At 45.0% G+C, this 19872-nt stretch overlaps 1 long non-coding RNA gene across 1 annotated transcript in view; it reads left to right on the top strand.

Annotated features, from left to right (window-relative positions):
* Nucleotides 1-7372: 7372 nt before the first annotated feature.
* The window catches only part of LOC146866578 (uncharacterized), a 226043-nt gene continuing 213543 nt past the window's right edge, over nucleotides 7373-19872 (top strand). The window contains exon 1 of the long non-coding RNA XR_014976818.1: nucleotides 7373-7475. This is a non-coding gene — a long non-coding RNA (uncharacterized LOC146866578). The remainder of the gene's footprint in view (nucleotides 7476-19872) is intronic.

Here is a 19872-nt window from a genome sequence, read left to right as displayed (position 1 = left end):
TTTACAGCAATGACCTCATAGTTTCATCCACGAGTCTTGACACCGGTAGGGGTAAGACTTTTGCTTCCCACTCCCAATATTGTATAAACATAAACTAACACTTCTTCCACAAGTATGCTACAGCACCCAGAGCACATCACTTTACAGCAATGAGCTCACAATTTAGGCTCACGGTTTAATCCCCGAGTCTTCACACCAGTAGGGATGAGTAGTTTGCTTCCCACTCCCTATAAACTATAAACGCATACTAACACTACTTACACACTTATACTACAGCGGCTAGTATCCTACACCGCCCAGAGCCCATCACTTTACAGCAATCTGCTCGGTTTCATCCCCAAGTCTTCACACCGGTAGGCGTAACTACTTCGCTTCCCGCTTCCGGTATACTATCAACACACAGTAGCGGTCAGTAGCTCGCTTCCCACTCCCTGTATGGTATAAACGCCTACTAACACTACTTGCACACGTATGCTACAAACACCAGACCACATCACTTTGCAGCAATTTAGATTCTCGGTTTCATACCCGAGTGTAGCACCATATCATATCACCACCATGCCACTCTGAGCAACACCGCACTTTCAGACCGTTAACAGTGATAACTACCTACTGGCGACCGCCAGTAGGTAATCAAGAACAAATTGCAATAGTTCCTTGATTCTTTTAGCTTTCAAAAATTCTCTCTATTACTGTCTTTCTACTTTTCCATATACATCGTTTTTTTAATATTCAAGTACACATCGAAGTCAAAAATGCAACGTATTCTATCAACACACTTTCTAGAACATTCTACAACACGTGGAGGTTAAAAGTTCATCAATTTTTTTAAACCTATCAATATTTTTTTGCAACATTTTCTTGAACATTTAACGGCACGTGCAGGTTAAAAGTTCACTATTGTTTAAAGTTCGAACAGTTCCATCCAAATGAAAGTAGCAGGTGTGGTTGAGTTGAGCAAATTTTATCCTATAGTGTGTACTATAATTTGTACGTGCAAACTGCTTTTTCTTAACCAATCACAAACATACTTTTCCACAAAACGAATGTGCACCCTACTTTTAAAAAACAATGCTCCCAATGAGGTACCGTTTTGTATGCGAAAAGAAACTAGTTCCCCATCTTTAAACATCTCTTATTCTACGAAGGAACTGCATGAGCTACAGACATCTTTCCATACCTTCCAGCCATACCTTCAAAATGCTAGTGTGGATCGTAGGACATAGCTATGTTTTCTGGTGCAAGAGGTATGCAAACAGAGACGTATTGACTTAGACCTAGGTTTACAAAATGTGGACATTAAATGGTTTGGACAGAGAAGATTGAAGTTAAAACCTGTTTGCATCTCCAAAACCCTGACCTCATGATTGTGCACAGTGGTGGAAACGACCTAGGCACATTGACTGGGGTAGATTTGGAAATGCTTATGAAGGACACCTTTGGACAATTGATGTTACTTTTGCCTCAAACTGTGTTTGTATATTCCAATATATGCCAAAGACAGAAGTGGAAATGGTCCAAACTATTTTGTCCTCAGATTGAAAAATCTAGTAAAAAAGTCAACAAAGCTGTCTCTGCACACCTCAGAGACCACAAAATGGGCTCCATATACAACAACAACATACGTTTTGATATGGCAGATATATACAGGAGTGATGGAGTACACTTCACAGATCAGGGAAATCAAGTTTTCCTGAATAACTTGAAGCTGTGCATCCGCACTTATATGTAGCTCCAACTAATGAACACAGGGGCTCTTTTTAGAGCCGCCCTATAACTTACAACTTAGGCCCCCTATTTTAGGGCCATATAATGCCAATGCCAACTCCCGCACCCTCGCCAAAATGTATTCTCCAGACAGCTGTGGCGCAGCGGCCAGACCATCTCACTTTGCAGCACAGACCTCTCGCTTTGATCCCCAGCTCTACTCACCCATAGGGGTGAGTAGTTTGCGCTCTACAAATACCATATTGATTTACCTTCGCACTCCCTATACAACACCACCTAAGCAGCATACATAAGCTACAATGTTCTAAACAAAAGTTCATCCAAGTACCTATAACTACATGCTGACACTACTTGCACAGATGTGGCACAGCGGCCAGAGCACATGACTTCACAGCATATGACACACAGTTTGGGCTCACGCTTTATTCCCCGACTCTGGCAGCAGTTCAGCTTAGCAACATGAGATTCTAGACAAAACCTTACATATATTCCGTACCCCAGGACTTTCATACCAGTACGGATCAGTAGTTCGTCCTAGTAGTTATAAACACATCTGGACACTACTTCCACAACTGTAGTGCAGCGGCCACGGCACATGACTTCACAGCATAAGACACACAATTTGGGCTCACGCTTTAATCTCCGAGTCCCGCACCAGCTCACCTTACCCGCATCAGATTCTACCCAATACCTCACTTAATTTCCATAGCCCACCACTTACACACCGGTAGGGGTAAATACTTTGCTTCGCACCCCCTCTTTAGCACACCCTAAACACCCCACAGAGGTTACAGTACTCCTACCCTCCTAATTCCCACTGTTTTCCTCATTTTTCTCCATTTTTTCACCTTACTCGCTTCAACTGAATCACAAAATGGCAGCCAACACTTCCTAGTTGCAACCGCTTGCACCACTCGCAGCCAATCAGCAACAAGCTCGTGCTCGCAAAGCCTCAGCCAATCAGATGGCAGAATTCCCAAATATTGATATCTGTAAATTTAGATATTTCTCAAAAACTACTGAACGAATTTACACCAAATAAACAAAAGCATACTTTCTATACCAAGACCCTTCTCCCTGCCAAATTTGGGGTAATTCCGTTCACCCGTTCGACCTGTAGCCTTGTCTAAAGTTTCCTATGGAAATTAACATGGAGAAAACATGTTTTGGACCCCCCCTTTTTTCTCGGCCCCCCCTTGACGAATCACCCCCAAACTTCCAACATAGGAGCTGATCTCAACAAAGAATTAGTTTTGAAAAAATTTCGGAAGATTCGTCAATCGGCGCCAAAGTTATTGGGAATAGAATGTTGCCATTTTCCTATAGTAACTAGGTCCTAACTATAACTACCTCCTTGCGACCGCCAGTTGGTGCATGTTTGCTGGCACCGGCTGCTAAATAATGCCTCTGCACATCTGTGGTGCATGCTACCGTTCACATCTCTGCACAGTGCACAGCTGTGGTGTGTGCTTCCTTTCCCCCATTGCACAGTACACAGCTTAACAATTTATCTGCACCTTTTAATATTCGCGTTTTTCAGCGTCGTGGTGCGCGCTTCCTTTCACACCTCTGAGCAGCTGTGGTGTGTGCTACCTTTGACATCTCTGCACAGTGCACAGCTCTGGTGCGTGCTTCCTTTCCCCATATTGCTTTTCGGACTCGCTCGATCCAGGGGCGTAACGCAGGCCCTTGCTGGGGCTTAATTTGAGCCGGTGTTTGCCAGTGCGCACATGGGCACTTAATTATTAGCACTTGCTTTTTGTGCATGCTTGCTGGCACCGGCTGCTAAATAATACCTTTGAGCAGCTGTGGTCTATTAATTATTAATATAACATCTATTAATTCCCCACAAATAACTCTTCACTACTCCTCTCTAATTAAAATGAAGAGTGGGCATAGTGCTCCGCTCCGCCCACGGAGTGTGCGTAGTGCTGCCGGCTTCGTGGGGCACGAAGTAGGCGTAGCAGGCAGTGCTACGCACACGCCACGGCGGAGCAGAGTTGCCCGCCACCCGCCTCCCGCCCGCCCTCATTTTAAAATAAATTAAAGTATTTAAAAGTAAGAAAATATCTTACCTGAGGTGCGGTGTCCCGGGGCTCCCAGTTCCTCCTTCAGCGGCAACTTCTTCCTCACAAATGCGCATACGCGGACGCCCGCGCATGCGCATTTCTCGAGGGCGGGCGGGAGGCACGCGGCGCGTAGTGGGGCTACTCAGAGTGTGCGAGTGTGCGTAGATTTGGCCACACTACGCGATGCTCCACGTAGCCCCACTACGCCCACTACGCCCAGGGTTAATTAAAATACTATTTCACAACGTCCACCCTCCCGTTGTTTATATCCCACACCTAACAATAAAAACTATAACAAAAATTAGTAACAACAAGCAAGGAAAAATTGACAGCATTGCATAAACAAATAAACTAGAACACATCTTTTGTATTCATTTTGGTTTTTAGTACAATACTTCAGTTGTATATAATGTTTATTCGGTTAGCTATAAGGTGACGGAAATAGTTATAACACTTTTTTTATTATAACTTATACATTTTCAACATGCTGCACAACATTCACAATGCTCTACAACATATATTAAAAACGTTAACAAAGCCAATAGCTCTGTCTAAACATTTATAACGCCCCAAAGGCGAGACCTATTGGCTATGCCAATGCTTGTTTAATGTTTATTATAAGTTTGAATTTTCTTTTTTAACAACGAAATGATTTTGGTACCGTCCACACTGAGACTCAAACCCGGTTCCCAGGCTCACAGTCAGCAACTTTCTTTGTTATGTCACATAGCAGGCACATTATGCCACGGCCAGCGCCCTGATAAAGTGCCCACTTTGTGGACACCGCTCTTGCATTTTTAAAATTAAAATCAGCGCGACTGCCGCCCTGCTTTATCTTTAGCGGCTGCTTGTCTTTGCTGCCTGTTAACATTTGACAGAAAACAGGTTCACTGAGAGCTAGGCCTTTTCTCGCGAAGACTTGAGTCTCCCTTACAGCCGGTTTCCTTCTTTTTACTACTTGCGATTTGCTTAAAAATTAAAAATTCCATTCCTTCACTCCGACCCGTGCGTGCATTTATTTAATTTTCATTAATTTCACCTGTCTTTCTTTGTACTAGTTGCGATTTGCTTGGAAAATAAATTCCATTCTTTCACTCCGACTCTGTGTAAGCATACCATTTTCATTTATTTAACCTTTGGTCTTTAAACTACTTGCGACTGCGACTTGCTTCCTGTCTTTTGTACAGCAGTGGCTCCAGCATTAAAGAAACGTGAGATAATTTATAGCGTGAGCCTGGCTGGTATCCCAAGAAATCGTGTATCCCTGCACTTGCAGCAGTGGCTTCAGTATTAACCCGTTCCCCGCTCATGACGGAACCACTCTGTCATGAGCCACGGGCGCCGTGTGCTCATGACGGAGTGGTTCCGTCATGCTGCGGCCGTTGGCGGCCGCTCCTCCCACGCGGCGCTAATTCCCCGCCTGTGCGGGCGATTAGCGCAGTGGGTGGAGTCATGACAGAACCACGCCGTCATGAGCACAGCTCGCCCGTGACTCATGACGGCGTGGTTCCGTCATGAGCACAGCGGCGCCGTCAACCCCCCAAACCCCCCCAGCGCTGCGGCGGAATTCGCGCCGCAGCGAAGGGGTTAAAGAAACGTCTGGTATCCCATGAAATCGTGTATCCCTGAACTCAGCCCGAGTAGAGATCGACTGCTTCTGTCTGATCCTGTTCGGGCTGAGTTAATTCTCCGAAGACAGCCGAAGAACAGGGGATACCAGATCCCAAGGGGATACCAGATATTACACAACACCAGCCCTTTCCTGGCAAGTGAGGCACTCGAGTCACAGTTGCAGTGCTTCAGTGTATGCCTGGAGCCCGCCCAGTCTTTTCCTCTCACTCTCTGCACCTGTCGCACGCTCCCTCAACGTGCCCGTCTAGCAGATCCCCTTTCCCCCACTGCTCCATCTGCAAACATAAGACAAACAACAGAGAGGGGTGATGTTTCTAGGGCCAGCTCGTTAGGTTTAGATCTCGGCACTTGGGGAGCACAGAAGTAAACGTAAGCACAAACATTGTTTTATTTATATCTTGTTACCGGAGGGGTTTGCACCTAAGCCCTTGCTTTCTCAATTTGTGGTAATTTTGTGCCACCTTGGGACAGGAACCAGAGCTGTTTGCAATCCTAATTTTCACTGTCTTTAAGGGTGCAAGAGGGTCCTCAAAAAATGTCTAATGTCTCCAAATTAATTTCAGTTGAAAATTACACGAACTGCGGTTATTCAAAGTGAAACTGGGAGCAGGGTCACAAGAAGGTATAGAATTAAGAATGGGTTATCTCCTAACGAGGCTGTTTTACACCAGACTGTTTTACACCAAGAGTGAAGCTTTCTTATAATTGTATTGTATTTTCCCATCATTGTAAATAGCATTGTCTTTATATATATACCAGGGCTCTCATTTGCCCAGATCTGCCCTAGGTAAAAAACATTATCATTTACACCAATAGCTTGAGACCTATTGCATTTCAAATGCGGTTGCAAACAGTCAGATTTGCAGAACTGTTACCTAATTGTAACTTGGGTTTGTGGCCAAATCCCGATTCAGGGTTTGAAAGGGGCATGTTTGGGGCATCACTTCCAAATTCTGAGTTATACTGGTAAGTATTAATGCTTCGCAACCGAAATGCGGTTGCACAACATACATATTTTACCAACACCTCAAAAGAGGTGGAAACCCGTTTGCAACATGAAGATGTCTCCAGGTGTCCCCCTTCCCGTTTGTGAATGTTCAACTGTTAAAAATAAAAATTACACTTAAAATTTTTTTGGTTAAGCGCATCCCATTTTCTTTTAAGGAATATGAGTTGCATTTAAAGAAAAAAACACTTTACTTAAAAGCAATCTATGTTTTATGAGGTATTTCATTTTGTGGCCCAATACGAAAAGGTAATATGCAAAATGACCTATTAGTTTACCACACTGGTCGCCAAAATACTGGTTGCAAATTGCGACCAGTTTCACGTACTGCTGACTCAAAATGAGGGCACAAGAAAAGGAACTGTTAGCAAAATAAAGCATGCTGGAGAGGCTGCAATGTACAGACATTTATGACCTAGGAGGGGTTACTAATTTCATCTGTTCAAATCTATAATGCATCTTAAGCTATCAGGTACCTCCCTCCCACAATCTGGTTGGCACTAATAATAGTGCTCCCAAAACGAGTTTTTGGAGACACAAGACATAAAATTATATATCGACCACTCTCCATGTTGAGCACTGCCTACAAAATCTTGACCAAAATACTAACATCCAGATTGCTGTTTGTCCAACAAAAATTTAAACATCTAGATCGGTCGGATTTTGTTTCCAATGAGAGTATGTCCCCCAGTTTAAGGAGTCGATTCCACAACATGAATGATTTGTTCTAAAATGAACATTCACCAGTAGTGGACTGTACACAGAACAATATAAGTAGTATAACCATGTGACATATTTTGGGTCAGATAGCACTGCATGAGCTTTGAATACTGTGCTGCTGCGTGAGGATTTTGAAGATTATTGTGCCTATTGGGAAGTTCAAGATGGCACCCGTTTTGGAGACAATATGTGTCCTTCTTCTATTTTGACGACTCCTAGCTGTGAGAGATTGTATAAAGGTGGGAACACTCATTTCCTCTGTGTTCTCGCACTCGGGAGTCAAAGTTGTGGGCTACATTGATGATGGAGCTGTCCTTACGGTAAGAGATAATTGTCTGTGGATACATTGTTAAACTTTGAAGGACTACGCTGGTAGTTTGAGATAGTATACTTGTGCGATGGACAAATATGAATTGGGCATGTGTTATGAAGGCATCTTTTAAGTATCTTGGTGCCAGATGGGTGCAGTACATATTGATTTGTGTGGGGATTGTGATGGGACATATACGGTTCCATTAGGTAAGTCTCGGATGACTAAGTGGGATAGTGGTGACAGTGGATATTTTCTGACATGTGAGGTATAGTTTGATACGTGAGCACACGTGCTGCAACCCTGACTATGTAATGGTTATGTTAAGCGGGATAGTCGTTTGAGTTTTGAACAAGTAAGCATGACAGCATAGAGGTTGCGGCTGGATCTTACCTAATGATAGATGCGAGTATAGTCTTTGGAGGAGTTTACACATTATCACATCCCCGGATATATATATATTTTCAGAGCTCATGGATTGGTCAGACGGAGACCTTTCCTGAATGAAGAACCTATTTTAAAGCAGAAGACAGATATTTCACCCATTGTGGGTTGGAATTCTCACCACATAAGAAGTTGGTTTTCCATCTACGTGCCTGATTTGGAAATGGAAGTAGGCACGAGGAGTTTGTTCTAATGATAGGTTTCTTTAATTTCACAGAGGAATATATCAAAGATTGTAGAGGTATTTGAAATGCGTTCTCACACACGCATGACTTTGGGTTTTATTGACTGTTTTTTGAGGGTTTTTTGAGCTTGCATCTGACAAACTACAGTACTTATTTTAGGCTGTTCTTTAATCAATGTCAGATAAGTGTCATCACGGTTTTTTGACCAGCACACGGTCACAGATTGGTAATTGGCTCCTTCACTTTGTTGTCACAAATGTTTTCCTTCATCGCCAATCAGCAGGTGATCAGGGATGTCACTTTTTCACTCCCTACAATTTGGCTCAATAGTTAGGTGGGGCCCTTGATTGGCATGGGTGTCAGGGTCATTTGTCTACCTTGTGCATGTTTATTACATGTTTCTCCTTAGAGGTGTATAATTATACCTCTAGATATGGGTAACTTCCAAATTGATAATGTACACCAGTGTATGTATGGTGTTACATCGGTATTTTGTTTGTGTTTATACAGCCTTGAGAAAGTAGCGGGACGACTTCTCAGTGTATGCAATGAAACACGTGTCACCACATAAGAAAGGAATATGCCAAAGATTGTAGAGCCTTGAGAAAGTCGCAGGACGATTTCCCAGTGTATGCGACGAAACACGTGTCGGCTGAAGATAAACTATAAGAATAAAAAAAGAAAGACAACAAACTCAAAATACTGTGTTAATATTTATGCATACAATGTGCAGATAAATGTTTAGATACACTACAGACGTGTGCTGAGGATTTCCTTTGTATAATCTTCTACAAATGGCATAGACAGTCAATACTTAGCTTCAGCTTAACAGAGATGGGTGTTCCGGCCTACCTGTGCCATCTATTTAAACGTTTGCACCAAGGTACATACGCAAGGGTGAGATTCGGGAGGTGTGGGGAACTGTCAGCTCCGTTCCCGGTGGAAAAGGGAGTAAGGCAGGGGTGCGTTCTAGCCCCCACGCTCTTCTCGCTCTTCCTAAACGGGTTGATAGACCATCTATATGGAGCAAGAGATCTGGATTCTACAAGTTTAGCGGGCGGAAGATACCCGCCCCAATGTTCGCTGATGATACCCTTCTATTGTCAAAATCATCCACAGGTATTCAGCGCACATTAGAGGCTTTTTGCTCCTTTTGTAGACTGAGGAACTTGGAGATTAATCTCTCTAAAACTAAGTTCATGGCCTATAACACCAACTTAGCCAATTGTCCCCTCCCTTACCTGGATGGAACTGCTCTGGACCGAGTAACCACCTTCGATTACCTGGGGATTACATTAAATGATCGAATGTATTGGGGATCCCATATGGTTAAGGCTAACTTGAAGTTGGCACAATCAACTGGTGGTATCCTAAAGGTATTTAATGATACCGCTTCTAAGCTGTTGAGTCCGCCCATGGAAATCTATAAAACCCAGGTGAGAGGGGGAGCACTCTACGGTGCAGAGTTATGGGGTCACGTCAGTGTTGCCCCTTTATCTCGCATTGAGAATAGTTTTATCAGGTGTCTACTGAGACTCCCTATGAGTACGCCCCTGACACCCCTTCGGTTGGATTTGGGCTTGGCTCCAATTCAGGAGTTGGTTGCAAATCGCCCCCTCCTGTATTGGAGACGCTTATGGTCGACCCTTGAGCTCTTCAGCTACAGGGAGGCTAAATCACATCAAGCAACTTTGTCATGTTTTAGGTAGGGGGGATATGTGGTCGTCCCCTGAGGAGACCTGTGCCCTGAACTCCAAAAAATCTCTGAGCACGGCCCTTAAGCGCTACCGCATGGAATATATAATAACAAATTCTTCCACGGGTAGGCTGACTGATACCTTTTTAAATATAAAAGCCCATCCTTTTTTTGAGAAATTCTTGGATGATATCCAGACTCCCTTGGCCAAGAAATTATATATACAGTTTAGATATGGTTTATTGCCTCTTAGGGACGTAACATATAAGTGGTCAAATGCATTACATTCCACGAGTTCCTGCCCAGGTTGTGCGTGTAGTTGAGAGACAGATTTGCATGTCCTGCTCTTTTGCCCCTTCTATGGTAAGGCAAGAGCCAAATGGATCATTCGACTTTGCAAGTCCAGGGGGCTTAAGGACTATAGGGAGGCATTTAGATTTCTCAAATATGATACCACCCCCCTAATAGTGTTTGCGACTGCTAGATTTCTTTTGTCTATGTGGTACTCGCGGTGTAAAAAATTTAAATCTGAAAGTCCTCAAACTACTGTTTCTGCAGTAGCTCAAACACTGTAACTCATGTTGTCTATATATTTCATAGTTTGGGATTGCCCTTTAGGAGCGCTGTGCTTATTTAATGTATCTAATGAAATCCTATGATCCTCCTCCATCTTCGTATGAGTATGATTCTTTTATATTTATATGTTTTTAGCTCTATGTGCTCTTTTTTTTATTGCAAATTTGTATTTATGTCTTAAATGGTTTTTTACCGATATTAAAAGCTTTTTGACTGACTGACTGACTGGCTTAACAGAACATAATACTATGTCGGCCCACAAACCACTCATACTAAAATTCTCAGAACACACTCACACCTATGCCAACATACTCCTCATTCGGACTCATCCAAACCAACAACCATTAAAAATAGTTCAAGGCAAGAAACCAGAGATGACTATGTTACACAGTGTATACTTTCAGATATAAATCTTAGTATAACCCAAAACATTTGTTCAACTCAAACAACTAAGGCCCTCATTACGATGTCGGTGGGCCTGCTGAGCAATCCGATTGCCGTATTATGATCCAGTTGGTCGGAGGCATAGGGTGGAGGGTCCAATCAAATTTTTTCTGATGGGTTCAAGGAGCCCATCGGGGCAGCAGTGGACCGTAATCCCTACAATAGGGGCAGTGCCTGTGCCTGCTCAAGCACAGCTGTAGGGATTTTGATGTCCGTTTCCCTCTGCCTTTTCATGGCAGTCCAACCGCCATGAGAAGGCATACAGAAAGGGACTTTGGGGGCCCCAAGCAGGGCCCTTGTCCCCCTTGTTGCCCCTGAACACCCATGCAACCTGTGCCAGGCATCACATGATGCCTAGCACATGGTTCAGGGATGTTTGTAAACCCTTTTCCAGGCCGCAGCACAAGCCTCAATTGGCAAATGCATGTTTCCTACTGCCTACATGGCATTCATATCGTAATAAGGCAGATGGAGCTGATGACTACATGTCGGGCGGACTCCATCCCGATACGATCTTGGTCAGACGCTCGTCTGACCGGCATTGTAATGAGGGCCTTAGTCTCTAGAGACATACTTCAATAATATCTTCTTTAGGAAACAGTTCACATGAAGACATAATTATAGTTTCAAATTTATTTGGGTTGCAGGTCATGGAATAAAAACCCCTACTATTGTATACAGGTGGTGTGGTCCTCTGGTTCACATTCAGTTTCTAGTGGTGCCCATGCGCATTTCGGTGCAAGACCAAATGCTGTACCACCTTCTTCAGGTTGCTATACAACAGAATTTGAGAACAAGAAACAACAAAGAGAGTGGGGAGGATGGGGGCCAGCTATGGATCATAGATATTGCATGAAATTATGGCCAGAGGAGTAGTGGATATTTTGTAAAATGGTGTAATCGGACAGTAGGTGCTGGAGGTGGAGAGACTCGATGGCCCTCTCCTAACTGTGCGTCCACTAAACATGGAAAAAAGAAAGACTTGAACACGGTGTACAAACTCTCCTACAGATATAAAGCTGGCGTTCAAGCAACTTATTCATCAAGTTGAATATTCACAAGGGGAATCAAAAAGGTTATGGCTGCATGGGATATAGTGTAAGCATCCTAGGAATATGGAGATTACAATGAGAAACATATGGAGTGCATCCCACCCCTATGACTGATGATTTATATTTTGCCCGATTTGGGATAGCACCAGCTGTTGAAAATCGAGTTTAAAGGATATTAAAGCGATAGCATCTTTACGAATCCACAATAACGGCGAAACATTGTGGTTCATCACAAACATGGAACTTGAAGCGCTAAAGAAATGGACTGGTTACGTATTTGGTGTGGTCAAAAAATTAATGTTTAACAACCATGATGCGGTATTCTGTACATGATCGTAATACTCGAGTTGAAATGCTACCGATAAACAGCAGTATGGGAAATGGAGTTTGCAGAACTCACATCGGCGGGAAAAATGATAGAATTGGTCCAATCACGCGTATGAGGAGAGGGGGAGAATGTTGATAATTGGGAGGGAGCTCGAGGTAAAGGTCACAGTTTGGAAACGATGGGAAGGACGAAATGATTGTAATTCACACAGCAGGTATGAGAAGAGTTGTTTGTTGTAGGGAGTTTAAAGACAGTGTAATGAAGGGGGACTGTTTGAATTTAAATTGATAGAAAAAAGTTTATTATGAATTAATGAAAGAAGCGAAGGAAAAAGAGAAAAAAAGTTTATTATTAAGTAATGGGAAGGTTTTAAAATGTTTGTATAAATGGGTGGTGATTCAGACGGTACAGAGGGGATGCAGAGGGAGAGGTTGATAAAAACGAAGGTTGGCAGGTTGTGAATTAAATGATAATCATAGATGAACGGAGGGTGATAAGATAGAAAGCTGTGACTTATTTGGGTGGAGTGTTTGGCGCAATTATGAAAACAGCTGTTGATTGAAGAGTACATCATGGGGAAAGTAAATGACGAATAACATAGATTTAACATGGTGTTTAATTCGGAACAGGAGTTTATGTTTCTAAATTAAATGTAACATGTGAGTTCAAGACTAGAATACTAACGGGTGATTGTTTTTTATGATTGTTTATAGTGTCCCCTGATGAAGGGCGCTTTGCAGCCCGAAATGCATTGGGATTTTATTGAATAAAACACTGCTTGTGATGAACCTTGCATTACTCGTATTTTCACAAGAGGTCCGGAGGGGCACATTGTTAGTATCAGAAGTTTGGAAAAAAGGCAAAACATACCGAGCGTGGATTTGCATATAAAGACATGGAAAAGAGCTTTAAAGAAGAGAAAATGCGTTTAAAATGATCAAATGAATGAAATTAAAATATACGTAACGGCCAGTAGACGGCATGCAGCAGTGCGTCTGGTTGGGTGCAAGAGGTTGCGCCCATTTCATGCAGTAATTGTTTGTTTCAGTGGCATTTGGGCATGCCACTCACCATTCAGCACGCATCCTAGGAATACGGAGATTGCAATGAGAAACATATGGAGTGCATCCCACCCCTATGACTGATGATATAGTGTAAGCCGCCACCAGCGAGTGACCTCATAGCGACCTTAGAAGCATAACTTGGATCTGTGTCCGCATCTATCAGAAGTGCGACCGTTTATGCACAGTTCCCTTTGCAGTTGGGGCGTGGAGTGTTTTACAGCTTATACTATATCTCATGCATCCATAACCTTTTTAATTCCCCTTATTAGGATTCAACTAATTACCTATTTCGGAGGTTTATCAGAAGGTATAACACTAGAAGCACAATTCAATTTGCAATCCCCCAAAGAGTAGGATGTCTCATTAGAGTATACACATTTTTTTATCTTGGAGTCTGATTAGGACCCATTTCCTTTTTAAATTCGGTTGGAGTATATGCCAATTTGGAGCCTGAAAATGGCCTTGGTCATATGCCTTTGAAAGACCTACTGTGAGGGCAGGGAGGTAAGCTCTGTCTCCACCTTGTAGGGGAAAAAGGATGATATGACACAGCATGGGATAACAACGGGCTATAAGTATAAAGTGTGGCCCAATATTAAAGATGGAAGGCACCTAAGGTGATGACTGGAACTCCATTGGGATATAAGGGGTTTGTTTTTGTCTCAACAGTTGGTAAAGGTTGTGAGAAGTTGGCCTGGTATATGCTGTCCGCTATTTATAGTGGGCACCCTGTACCAGTCCAAACAACTCCTTGTTCGTTATAGGTTAAAGACAACCTTTATTGAAAGCTATCCTGGTGGTAGCTATGGAGAGCAGCCTTCAGGCTAAGTCTTGAAGGAATGTTAAGCAGCTTGTTTTACCAGTCTATAATCTCTTGAATGGCTAAATGAAAGACAACCACACCAGGTATATATATATAAAATACATGTATTTATTTCTAAACACACCTTCCTATTCTCTTTATGAGGCAAGAGGTCAAATCACATAAGTTACACTTCAAATATGACAGTAAAATAGCACAAATACACGTCAGGCCCTAGGGGCGAGCCAAACCATATACTAAAAAAGTGGTATAAGAACCACGACTTAACTAGACACAAGGCCTAGTGCCTGTAGAATCGCTGGGACCCCAAGGAAACACCCATGGTAGTGACGCAAGGGACCCACAGGGGCCGTGTGCAGTGTGAGAACACAGCCGCAAGCTCCCTTTAGCTTCTATGGGGAAAGTCGCGGTTAGATTTTTAAAGATTAGGGACACTTCGAATCGAACTAGGACCAAACCTTTTGGGACTTAGGAAGTTCTAGGGCCAACACCCACGGGAGCATTGGAGTACTCATGTTACCTAACCCAGGGAAGCCGGATGCATAGGTGTCAAATGGTGTCTGGTTGCGTCGTCGATTTCAATGGGATCAGGCAAAGAAGTGCTGCTGCCGTGAAGATGAGAAGTGTCCGAAGAGATCCAAGCCTGGATCGAAGATGAGAAGAACCTGAAAGCAGAGAGGACAGAGTCTGGGTCACTTTCCAGTGACCAGGAAGGTGATAGGCGGATGCCCACCGATGTCGGGTGCTTCAGGTGAAGAAGGTGAAGCTTGACTCTTCAGCCACGAGGACCAGGAGATGTCGAGGATGACCAGGAGCTGGATTTGAGCTGTGCCACAAAGGATGTCGAGTGCAGCAGTGTCAGAGCCCAGATTGGACACAACGAGCCTTGGCAACAGCAACCCATGCAGAATCGAGAAAGATGCTTTGGAGCAGACCAGCAAGGTCTGTGGGACTCACCACTTGGTTGAGAGTCAGGGCACGTCTGGAGCAACCAGGGAAGCTCAAGGAAAAGCAAAGTTACCCCCTCAGGGATCTACCAGTCGATGGACCAGGGATCATGAAGGGACCTTGAGAGGAAACACAAAATGGTGGCCCACGGGTCACTCGGGGTGACTAGGACAACAATCTTCGGTGGATCTGCTGCTCGAGGTGGGAGCTACAAGAAAACCCAAGCACGACTTCAAGAGACGTTGAGAAGTCAATGCACTTGCAAAAGTGCATGGTGACCAGGAGTTCCGGTTCCACGCTACTCACGAGGGCTGCGGGTCTCATCTTTGCTGGGAACTCGGTTCGGCCTCTGAGATTTCTGGAAATCCTCTTCCTGGGCTGCAAATACTTCAGAGTCCAGCGGGAGCTTCGGAAATGCAGACTGGCAAATTGCTTTGTTGGTGCCTGCCAAGCAGGGGAGTCACTCCTTGACCCCAAGGGATATTTCTTCAGTTCTCTAGTCTTTAGTAGAGCGTCGAAGTTCCAGGATTCAGCTTCAGAGATTCGTCCAGGGATATCTAAAGTTCTGGTTACAGAAGTTCCTTACTTATACCTAAGGAAGGGGTTGGACTAGCTCTGGGGACCCACCAATGGGAGGGTTTCGAAAGAGGGGTGGCTACACCCATTTCCTTTGTCCAGTTTTGCACCAGAGCAGGGACTGGTAGCCCCTGAACCGGTTTGAGCTGGACTATGCACAGGAACACCAAATGTGCCCCCAGTGCAGGACTTCAAAGCACTCTGAGAGTGCCCCCACCCAGCCCCAATACACATCAGCCTGTTTGGGAGGTGGTTACACCTCCCTGTGACAGGAAACCTACTGTCTCAGCCTCCCCTGCCGGACTTTTGGTCAGCAACAGGAGGCCAGACCCGTGTCTGTGGCTGCAGCATCCATTTTGTGATGCCAGGGCTCTGTTAAGTTTCTACCGGGTATACCAGTACTGCCATCTCTCTCCCTCTAGAAGGGTGGGATCATACTCCCACACCAGCTACTGGTGTGGGGGTATGATTCCAAGGGGTATGAAACCAAACACGACATGTTTCCCTGCAGCCAATCCAAAGTTAGCATTTACCGTTTGGTTATAATGCACTTAAGAGTATATGGTCAGGCTGCACCACTGACAACCCCGGAGAAGAGATTCCCGAAGGCTGGAGAGGGGCTCAGCTCATGCCTGGGCACCCTCTCACATATTACCAAGCACTCTGCCTTCAGGATTGTTAAGGCCTGCCATAGGAGTGACTGATACGTTTGTATGTGCAGTGATAGGTGAGGTATAGTGAACCTATACCTCAGTAAGGGGTGCATGCACCACCTTACCCAGGCTGCAGTAGCAGACCTGTGGTGTCATTTTGGGTGGCTTGCCAGGGGTGGCATAATACATGCTTCGGCCCCTGGTAGGCCTCTGGGGTACCCATGCCCTGGGTACATACTATACCATATACTAGGGACTCACAAGGGTACCTCAGGATCCAATCTGTGGTGTACCTAAAGTACATGCAATCAATTTAGAGAGGAAACAACTAGGCTGGGGCCCTAAATAGCAGGGTCCTAGCCAGAATAAAGTCGAAAAACAGTGAAAGACCAGCAGGAAGTGGGGGTAAACATGTGGAGCAGATCCTACTCTCCTACACAACCCCCCAAAACGCAGGGACATTAAACTAACCTTGACCAGTTGAGTCTTCATGTTCTAAGTGGAAATATCTGGAGAGTCCACCTGCATTGGCCTGGTTACTCCCAGGTCCATGTTCCACTGTATAGTCCATCCCCTGTAGGGAAATGGACCACCTGAGCAGTTTGGATATTCACCCTTCATCTGTTTTAGCCATAAGAGGGGCTTATGGTCTGTCTGAACAATGAAGTGAGTACCAAACAAGTATGGCCTCAACTTCTTCAGAGCCCAAACCACAGCAAAGGCGTCCCTCTCAATGGCTGACCAACGTTTCTCTCTGGGGGTCAACCTTCTGCTTATGAAAGCTACTGGTTGATCCTGACCTTCATCATTCAACTGTGACAGTACAGCCCCTACCCTGAACTCATATTCATCTGTTTTGACAATGAACTTTTTGGTGTAGTCAGGACTTTGCAGAATGGGAGCAGTGCACATGGGCTGGTTCAGGTTATCAAATGCCTTTTGACAGCTAGCTGTCCACTGAACCTTTTTGGGCATTTTCTTAGATGTTAAGTCATTCAGGGGTGCCACTATTGATCCATACCCCTTGACAAATCTTCTATGGTACCCAGTCAGGCCTAAGAAGGCTCTCAACTGAGTCTGGGTAGTTGGAGCAACCCAGTCCATTATGGTCTGGATTTTGCTCTGCAATGGTTGAACCTGGCCTCCACCCACAAGGTGGCCCAGGTACACAACCTGACTCTGCCCTATCTGGCACTTAGTAGCCTTGATAGTTAGGCCTGCTTTTTGCAGGGCCTCCAAAACATTCCTCAGGTGGACCAGGTGATCCTCCCAGGTGGAGCTAAAGGCAGCAATATCATCTAGATATGCGGCACTATAGTCTTCCAGGCCTGTAAGGACTTGATTCAACCAACCTTTGGAAAGTGGCAGGTGCATTCTTCAAACCAAAGGGCATTACCACAAATTGATAGTGCCCACTAGGGGTAGAAAATGCTGTCTTTGGCTTTGCATCATCAGCTAGTCTGATCTGCAAGTAGCCAGCTGTCAGGTCAAATGTGCTAAGAAATTTGGCTGAGGCCAAAGTATCTATCAGCTCATCTGCCCTGGGGATGGGATGGGCATCAATCCTAGTGACTGCATTGAGACCTCTGTAGTCCACACAAAACCTCATCTCTCTCTTGCCATCTTTGGTGTGAGGTTTAGGTACCAGGACTACTGGACTAGCCCAAGGGCTATCTGAGGGTTCAATGACTCCCAAATCCAACATCTTTTGGACTTCTGTCCTTATACAGTCCCTGACATGGTCAGGTTTCCTGTAGATCTTATTCTTCACAGTCAGACTGTCTACAGTATCCACTTCATGAGTGTACCAGGTGGTCTGACTTGGAGTCTGAGAAAACATATATCTGTACTGACAGGGAAGCTTTCTGTAGTCAGTTTGCTGCTGGGCAGTGAGGATGCCTGCCAAGGCTACACCATCAACTGCCCCATCATCAGGGTTCTGAGTAAGCAGGTCAGGGAGGGGGTCACTCTCTTCCTCCTGTCCTTCATCAGTAGCCATGAGCAAGCCCATGTCTGCCCTGTCAACATATGGTTTAAGTCTGTTGACATGAAGTACCCTGTGGGGACTCCTAGGGGTTCCAAGGTCTACCAAGTAGGTGACCTCCCCTTTCTGTTCAATAATTGTATGGGGGCCACTCCATTTTTCCTGGAGGGCTGCTGGGGCCACAGGCTCCAACACCCATACTTTCTGTCCTGGCTGGTAAACAGTCAGTACAGCCTTTTGGTCATGCCAGGCCTTTTGTAATTCCTGGCTAGCCTCAAGGTTTTTAGTTGCCTTTTTTATGTATTCAGCCGTCCTGGAGCGGAGACCAAGTACATAGTCCACTATGTCCTGTTTAGGGGGTTTGAGAGATAACTCCCATCCCTCCTTCACCAGACACAAAGGACCCCTGACAGGATAGCCAAACAAGACTTCAAAAGGGCTGTAACCAACCCCCTTTTGTGGCACCTCACTGTAGGCAAACAAAAGGCAGGGCAAAAGGATGTCCCATCTGCGCCGAAGCTTTTCTGGGAGACCTTTGATCATGCCCTTTAAGGTTTTGTTGAACCTTTCAACTAAACCATTGCATGGTGGGTGATAGGGTGTGGTGAATTTATAATTCACTCCACACTCCTTCAACATTGCAGTTAAGTAACTTGACATAGAGTTTACATCTCTGTCAGATACTACCTCCTTAGGAAAGCCTACTCTTGAAAATACACCCAAAAGAGCTCTTGCCACCACAGGTGCTGTAGTGGTCCTGAGGGGAATGGCTTCTGGGTACCTGGTGGCATGGTCCACGACCACCAGTATAAACCTGTGCCCAGATGCTGTCTTGGGACCAACAATGTCAATCCCAACCCTCTCAAAGGAAACCCCCAGCACAGGTAGTGGTATCAGGGGGGGCCTTTGTGGTTCCACCTGCCTTGCCACTGGCTTGGCAGGTCCCACAGGTGCGACAAAACTCCTTAGTGTCTTCAGACATGTGGGGCCAGGGAAAGTGAGGGACAATTCTGTCCCAAGTCTTGTTCTGGCCCAGGTGTCCTGCTAGGGGAATATCATGGGCTAGTGTCAATAGGAAGCCCCTAAACATCAGAGGTATAACCAACCTCCTGGAAGCACCAGGCTTGGGGTCTCTACTCTCTGAGTAAAGGAGTCCATCATCCCAATAAATCTTATGGGCGCCACTAGCATTCCCAGCAGCCTCATCAGCAGCTTGCTTTCTGAGGGGTTCAAGAGATGGGCAGGTTTTCTGTTCCTGGCTCAGATCCGACCTGGAAAGGCCCCCTGTCCCCAAGAACTCAACCTGGTCAGGTTCAAGCTCCTCTGGGACAGTTCTTTCTTCAGGCTCAAGATCATCCCCCTGAGGAGACTGATCTGTATTCTGAGTCAGGTCTGAAGGCACTGCCTTAACCCTACTGCTCCTCCTCTTGGGAGGCACCTGGTCCATTCTTCCAGAATCCAGGACCTGTCCAGTGTTAGACATTTTGGCCTGTGACCTAGTCACAGCAAAGGCATGAGCAGGGATCCCTAAAATTTCTGCATGTGTTCTGAGCTCCACTTCAGCCCAAGCTGAAGTTTCTAGATCATTGCCAAGCAAGCACTGTACTGGTAGGTCTGCACTTACCACAACCTTC

This window comes from Triturus cristatus, chromosome 2_1 (assembly GCF_964204655.1).
Source record: "Triturus cristatus chromosome 2_1, aTriCri1.1, whole genome shotgun sequence".
NCBI lineage: Eukaryota > Metazoa > Chordata > Amphibia > Caudata > Salamandridae > Triturus > Triturus cristatus.
This window is presented reverse-complemented; position numbering and strand designations above follow the sequence as displayed.